The sequence below is a fragment of the Chrysochloris asiatica genome, unplaced genomic scaffold, assembly GCF_000296735.1.
Source record: "Chrysochloris asiatica unplaced genomic scaffold, ChrAsi1.0 scaffold00026, whole genome shotgun sequence".
Taxonomy (NCBI): domain Eukaryota; kingdom Metazoa; phylum Chordata; class Mammalia; order Afrosoricida; family Chrysochloridae; genus Chrysochloris; species Chrysochloris asiatica.
Window position 1 is genome coordinate 8,614,400 of NW_006408544.1, and position 8,393 is coordinate 8,622,792.

Here is an 8,393-nt window from a genome sequence, read left to right on the forward strand (position 1 = left end):
TCAAAGAGTCAGGCGGACAAAGGTAGATGGACAAATAGTGAAGGAAGCTGAAGAAATGTTGGCAGACAGAAGGTCAGACAATCTAGTGGACAGCAGGCAGGAGGTCAGGCAGGTGGAAGATAAGGAGCAGGAACATGATCAGACTCACAGGGAACAGGGACAGGGGGACAGAAAGACAGGAGGGAAAGCAGGAAGCTGTCTGTGGGAAATAGATGGAACAAACCTGCTTTGTCCCCACCAGAATTAAAGGAGCTTTGTCACATGCAAGTGAATCCCATTTAAGGACCTCAACACAAGTCCTAGAACAGGATGTGAGGAACGCTGGTGGGGTCCGGTGACAGCTCAAAATGGAGCAGGGCCAGGGCCATAGCCACCTTTGGTTCATTCATAGCAAACAGTTCCTGGGTCAGGAAGGGACATCCACGAGTAAAGGCTCTTAGACCTTGTTCTTACCTTGGCAACCATTACCCACTGAGCCTTCCTTGATGGATCCCAGCACATTATGCCCTGTTAACAGGTCATATATGTCTCTATCTCCAAGTCTTTGTCATGCAATCCCCTGATTCTTTATAAATACTACCAATCTTTGGAATCCTGGTATGGAGTTCTAGGATAAGCACTGGACTGCTAACTATAAGGTTGGTGGTTCAAACCCACTAGCTACCCCTCAGAAACCCTATACGTGTTAGCTCTAAGCTTGAACTAACTTCATACTACTTGACAATAACTTTTTCAGGTCTAGCTCCTAACTCCTATTTGTGCTCTCATCAGCTTTTCCCATTCCTGAATTCTCCCAGCACATTCCACTTTCAGTAATATAACTTGACATTTTTCCAGTACTGTATTGATTCTTACCATCAGCAAGTTAGAGGTTGGAGGCTTTGAGCAGGCTACCAACTCTGTTAACAAGGAGATGAGTGGTGGAAGAGAAAGCCTCATATTTTGATGTGGGCTTAGAAGATATATAGGTGTTCTCTAAGAGGGAGTATGAGAGAGGGTGGAGAGTGTTTAATAGCTTTTTCTAACTAGATTCTGTGAGACAATTAAGCCCTACAGGAAATTATTTGAGTGACCAGTATAATAATTCTATGTGTAGTTACACAGTAGATGATTCTAGATGCAGAGGAGAGAAGTTAGTTAATCAATTACATCTAATGAATATCTTAGAGCATTAAGTCTTAATTCTCTCATGGAATATGGTTGAAAAGGATTGGGCTAGATATTCTTATGAAAACATCAAAGGTTTTGACAGAATCTTCTCTTTCCCTCTAGGACACCTCAGCCATGATGAAAAGGCAACACCTCTGGTAGATTCTGCCTGGCACAAGTAGAGATTCAGTTACGTTTGTTGACTGAGTGAACAAATGTTTGGAGAAAAAAGAGCATGTCTGGTCATAGAATGAAAGGGCTGTAGTAAGAGGCAACTTAAATCCTTTGAATGAATTTTAAGAGGGTTTCACTGTTTGTTCATTCACTACAAAAACAATGTCTCTTTCCACAATGGGAAGGCCACTGTTCTGGGTAGTGCAGGGGGAGGTGGGCCATAGCATCTAGGGGACACACTGGTTCCTGGTTCATCAGAGGGAGGATAAGATGGGTGGTGTGGCAAAGTTAGAGGGGCAAAAGGGAAGCTTCCTGGAGACAATGGAGAGTGTATGGAACTAGAAGTTTCCTCTATGTCGTACCTTCCAATAATGGTCTAGATCTTTCCCCCTTTTACCTCTTTATCCAACCAGCTTCTGTTGTCTTTTACTTACTTTAGAAATGCTCCTTCCTTGACATCCTTCCTTCTCCTTTCCTGGACTTTTCTGATCTTTCTTCTCCATCTACTTCCCTACTACGGTCATGACCTGGCTCAGATCCTTTTATCTCTCCATAGCAGGAAAGTCAGAAGACAAATGCCTGTGCTAGCATTTAGACCCTGTTTGGGCTGTTGAATCACCCAAACTTTACCTGTCCAGCTCCACTTACTAGCTGAAATTCCTGTCATTGGCATCACTAAGCATGCCCTTCCTTCACCTCTGCCTGCCTACATCTTCAAGACTCAGTTGTAGTAGACAGCCCACCTTCACCTCTCTTCCCACTCTCTCTCCCTCCTCATTTCCTAAGATACCATTAGTGTTTAATTCAAAGACACATTATACTCCAATGCCTACAACAGTGCCAGGAACATGGGAAGAATAAAAAAACTACTCAATGAATGTAAGAGTAAATGAATAAATTAATGATATCTTTATGCACAGCTACTTATTTCTATGTATTTCTGTTCTTGACTGAAAACTCTTGGAGGTCCAGACAATTACCTTTCATGTCTGGGTTACCATCTCCCACCACAAGACTTGGCACACACTTAATAAATACTTTTATAGTTGAATTATATAAATTGAATGAGTAAAATATTTTTTAAAATGGAATGGAATCAAATCAAATATTAATTCTGACAAAGAAATTCAGATTAAGGCCAGATGTCTGAAATATAGTAAACCCATTGAAGAATGAACACTGCATTAAAACCTTTCTATGGTAAACACAGTGTTTATGACAATTTGCAAGTCACAGGACAAATTCATTAGACTTTAATATTTTCACAGTAGCCATTTTGAGTGTACATTATCTCAATTGAATAGCCATTTCAAGTGCATTTTATAAGTTAAACACAAGGAACCTTTCAATATTATGGGTTTTCTCTTTAAAATAGGTTTTTTTTTTCTTCTTTTTTTTTTTGAACTATGTAGACTCTGTTAATTCATGGTGTATAGACCTCACTTCATATGAAAAATTGTTGCAATTGGAAAATTTGCCATAGAAAAATGATCATAAACACTCAGTTAAAATTTTTGTTGGGCTATCCTACAATGTAGACAGGACTCAAATTGGTGTAACATTACCTTCAGCAGGCTACTATAATCATTCAAATATAGAAATTCAACAGTTTAGACATGTATATGGAATTTGAAACCCATGCAACCAATTTGTTTCAGTGGGAAGACAGATGGTTAAATTAAGTAAGAAAGGCAGTGGACTTGACTGAGAATGATTAGAAAGAGAGAAATCCAAAACTCTAAAAAAAGTTGATGCAACTGAGGAAAGCACATCATCAAAAATGTAAAAATATGTAGATATTGTTTCTTGGAAGATTCATAGTCATGGAATGAGGAAAACACCAAAATACACTGAATTTTGCAAAATCCACTTATGCTGAATGTTGCCTGCCATTGGGAAAAAAACAGTGGAAACCAAGTCTCCATGATTTGCCCAAACATTCTGCCTTTCTTTTGTACAGAGACAATCACACAAAGCCCCTTCTCACAAACACCAACACTCCCAGGCATAGCAGAGGCTGCCATATATGCATATAGAAGATCACTACCATTGGAGAATACATCCAGAAAACCTCTCCCCATTACAACACACAGGAAATTTCCTTACCTCAGTCCTCCTGAGAAGGGCAGGAAGGCTATGTTAAACAGAGCCTGGAGCAAACCAGGAAGGATCAAACTCCTGTAAAGAGAGAACATCAGAGGCAGAACAGCAAGTGGTAGAACTCTTTCTTCCAATACAAGAGAGGGCAGGGCTACCAGAGATTGGAGGTTAAAGAGGTGTTGTTCTTGAAAAATCATCCCATTTCCTGTTTCCTAGGGCCTCATACCTCCGGGTTTGACCACACTTTCAGATTATGGTGAAGGGCATAAAAGTTCAGTGAAACTGTGATTCCTGTGGGGCAGGATAGAGATAGAGGGAAAAAATGATATACCTATGAGGTGTTGCCTTGGTATTTCAGCCAATAGAATGGATGTGAATACACAAAAGGACTATGTGTCATAAACCAGGAGAAGCAGGAATTAATTAGAGTCTGCCTTTTTGTAGTAACTCATCTGACAGAGGGAAGTATATGTTAACTCATTCTATCCTCACAACCAAGAAACGCTGGTAGCATAGTGGGTTACAAGTTGGGTTACAAACCACAAGGTCAGCAGTTCAAATCTACCAGCTCCTGTAAGGATTTACATCCCTGGAAACCCTATACATGGTCACTATAAGTCAGAACCAACTCCATGGCATAGAACCACCACCATCCTCACAACCAGCCTTCATAGGAGACACACTCATTTCCTAGTTTTTAAATTGAGGCATCTGAGGTTCAGAGAGGCTAGATGACTGACTGGTCTAGGATCACATAGCTAGGAGGTAGCAGAGCTAGGATTCAGATCAATGGAAGATGAGCCAATAAATAGCCTCTGACCATGGCCATGGTCTCATATTCAGTCATCAGCTGCTCTCTGCCATCTTAGTGAGCCTTCCTCTGAGCCTTATCACACCTGACCCATGACAGAATTGCCTGAGCTCCCTCTTTTGTCATGAAACCTCAATAAGAAAAAAGACATATCTACCTCTTCCTTTTTCTGATTCTTTCTTGAACCCATCCACATTTCAGGGAATTACGATTATAGAGTTGAAGAAGTCACATTCTACAGCTAAAATCTTGTGGCGATGACTCAATGGCTTGAATTATCGCCATATTAACCAGCATATATATATATACTCTTACATCCTGGATAATGCAAAGTTAAACTGCATTTAAGTTGCTAACCAAAGAGAACTCTATGGAGTGTAGTTCTGACACACATGGGTAGCCATGATTCAGGATCAATTTGCTGGCAACTGGTAGTGGTGGTGGGCATATTTTCTGGAAATTATGTGAGTGAGCTTAGTGAAGTTCATACCTTTGGATAAGGTGCATCCATCAGGGAATGTGATGGGCTTGCTGAGCAGCCTGCTAATACTTGGCACTGGAGGGTAGAATTGCAGAGCCTCCTTGATACACATGGTGGTATAAGGCATCTGACTGAAGTGGTCCCTTAAAAGAAGTCCAGTATGAAGGATGTGCAGGTCCTGAACAGACCAAGGAATTCTCCTCTAACAGAGAAGCAGAGCTCTCCTATCTCTTGAGCACTCACAGTGTGATTGAGTCTCCATTCTCCAGGAGACTCTGGATCTCCTCTCGGCAACTCTGCTGATGTTTGGGATTCATGGCAAGGGCATAGAGGATCCAGGAGATGCCACTAACTGTAGTGTCATGGTCCTCAAACATGAACATGTCTACTTCAGCATAAAGGCCCTGGTTGGACAAGTTGCTTCCATTCTCCATCCGGGAAAAGTCAAGGAGAGTTCAGGGTTTACCCACAGACACTGCTCTTTTGGAAAGCCTCAGGTATCTCTCACACTCAATTTGGCAAACAGGAGGATGTCCAGGATTCCAAATGCCTCTTTTTCTTTTTCTTTTCCAGCTCTTCTTTCTCCTGAAGATGATCATTCCTCAACTTGATCACAAGATCTGTCATGGTTACCAGTGGAAACTAAAAATTCATGGAAGGTAACAATGACCCACAACAGCCCCATCAGTCAAAGCTGGCACCAGTCTGGTTATCAGGCCTTACTGAGGTGGTGACTGCTCAAGAGATAGGAGAGCTCAGCCTCTTTGGAACTCGGAATGAATGTGGGAATGGCTGTAGGTCAGAGGTGAAAGCTCTAGTTCCAGTTGACTGCAGTTTGGGACCACCTCACTAGCAGAGTTAATGGAGTCTGCTGGAATATTTCCTGGGATGGGGTCTTACCAATCATCACCAAATGTGGTACTACAACACCTAGTTACCCATCCACTGCCCCAGAGATATACCCACCCCAAGTGTGTACCAGATCCTTCGTGGGCTATGAGAGGTCTGACTCTGCCAGAGGGGTCAGAGCAGGTTCCTTTGGGTTGGACTTGTTGGAGGAGAGAGGGTGCCTGGGAGGAGAAAACAGGGCCTGTGTGTTAATGAGCAAGCTGACAAACACAATGGGTCAAGCGGCCATCAAGAGTCAGTCTGTAGAAGATATATCATTTTGGGAAATCACCAGGTTGTTCATTTCTCCAATAGCCTGGATGGAAGAGTGGGAGTTCCTGAAAGTAGAGGATACAGAAAAGACTAGATGGGAGGGAGACCTCTAAGGTAGAGTAGGGATCTGGGTAAAGATATCTTCAAATATCAGGGACAGGCACTACTGAAGCATCCATGTCTTTTGGCCCTTGTGATTTCCAACCCTTGATAAGGGACATGAGAAGCCAGGTTTCTTCCACATGTGTGTCTGGGTCTAGGGATAGAATCTTACTTTGTATCAAGGTAAGTATCCCAGGTGCTCCATCTGTCTTTCAAGTAAGTCCACATTCAGTTGGTACAAACAAGGACCCTGAGATGAAGGTCTTTACTAATCTGCCTAACTGCACACTGCCCTGATAGCTGAAGGCACACTTCATGATGGTGTCCAGAGTCATCAGGGAGATGTACTCAAAGAGTTCCAGATATGGGTCCTGGGTGATAAGCTTCTCCCATTTGTCCTGGGCAGGAAGGGGACACTGACTGTACTCAGACCCCTCTAGAAAGTTCTTACTGATCAGGCTAGATTGATTCTTCTCTCTGTCTCCCTGGATGTCCTGTTGGAAATTCCTCACTTTCGAAAGCAGATAGTGTACCAAAATTCAAATTGTAAATCAATTGTTTACAAACTGATGTCTATTTTCTCACTAGTTTTTATTATATAATTAAAGACATCCTCTTATAATAATCTAAGCCAATTTTTAAATAATGCAATAATTTATTATGGTAACCACATGCCTTTTGGCTGACTAGAAAGCCATTTTTACCAAGGGTCTTAGAGTAGGAGGATTTGTTGGTGTCCTGAGACCTGAAGTAAACTGGAGGGACAGGTTGCACCAAATTTGTAGGGCTCAAACTTGTCAATACAAAAGAAAGCCAACCGATTCAGTCTTTTACAGAAAGGACATCAACCACTTCAATTTCTTTTTATTTGGCTTTTTTTTTAACTGAGCTCAAATTGGGCTACAAATCAGAGTCCTGATGCAAGGTAGTGGCATGAGAGGGTGTAGACCATTAAATGTAGACCCCGTGTCCATTTCTCCATTGAGTGGTTTGAATTTGTATAAACCAAATGAGTGGCATTCTGGATGTTCTCCCTACCTCGAAAGCTGGTATTGTCTATGGGCAGTTTTAGTCCTCTTTCACAGTACTGAACATTTGGAGGTGGGCTGTGAGGGCTTCGGCTCTCTCTTTTGGGATGATGAGTAAAATGTGGATCCATGATAGTGGCTTGGGTCCTCTCTCATCCCACCTACTTTTGTAAACTACTCCCACAATAATGATCTTAAAGTCTGATTTTTGGTAAGTGCTGGAGGAGTTTTCAGTCAATCAGGAGAAGGATTTTATTTAAAACAATATGAGAATGGATTTTCTTTCTACATGTTAAAAAGCCAGTATACTTTGGCATATGTACACGTGTGTGTGGAGTCCTGGTGTGGTGCTGTAGGATAAGCACTAGATTGCTAACCACAATGTCAGGAGTTCAAATTCACCAACTGCTCCTCGGAAACCCTATACAGGGTCACTATGTTTCGGAACCAACTCAAAGGCACTTAACAATAACAACAGAGCACAATAGTGTGTAGGAGTGCATGCCTGTGTATATCTGCTCAATATGTCTTCCTGGGTCTAAATATGTGTGTATGTGCATCAGTAGGCTTGTCTGAATCCATACATCAGTGTTTCCATGAGCACATGTATGTGGGAGTGTGGGAATCACACCAGAGTGGGTGATCATGCATATAAATGTCTATATAAGTGAAAAAGTCCTGTCCTTACATGTGTGTCTAAGAGCATGGCAATATGTGTGTGCTTTAATAGGGAGTGATGTGCATGTTTGTGGATCTGACAGTATCACTGTGTGTAACCATGTCTGATGGGTGTGCCTGGAACAATGTATTTGATAGTGGACTGGGTAAGGGTGTGTTGTGTGTTTGTATCAGGTCAAAGTGTGTGTGGAGATGAGAGAGAGAAAGGGATATAGAGACCCACTCATCAACATTACTTGCACTGAGTCAGTCATAAGTCTTACATGGGGCTTCAGCATGTCATAGTGGAAGGCTGGAATCAGTATCCACTGGTGGTGCTGGAACCACATCTGCCCATTCAACAGGAACAAACTGTATCCTGGGCCTGTGTATATGTGTTGAGGAGACTGGATCATAGGGATTATCAGAGACAATTTGAAGGAGTAAGGCTTTCCTGAGGAGAGAAATATATCTGAAGGTGCATGATGTGTGGAAACTGGGAATGGCTGTCACATTTCAGAAATTTGAATTTCTAATTTGGCTGATGCATGGGATGATTATGATAGTTATGAGATAAAAGTTGAAAAAGCTAAGAACCAACAAGAACAGACAGCAACTACAGAATGATGTATGTGGCAGCATCACCCTGAACTCAATCAACAAATGGAAGAGTCAAGAACAGAATAAAATTATAAGAACAGAGGATCTGGGAGGTCAGTCTATGATCAAA

At 41.8% G+C, this 8,393-nt stretch overlaps 1 pseudogene; it reads right to left on the minus strand.

Annotated features, from left to right (window-relative positions):
* Positions 1–243: 243 nt before the first annotated feature.
* LOC102825180 overlaps positions 244–8,393 on the minus strand; it is a 40,616-nt pseudogene continuing 32,466 nt past the window's right edge.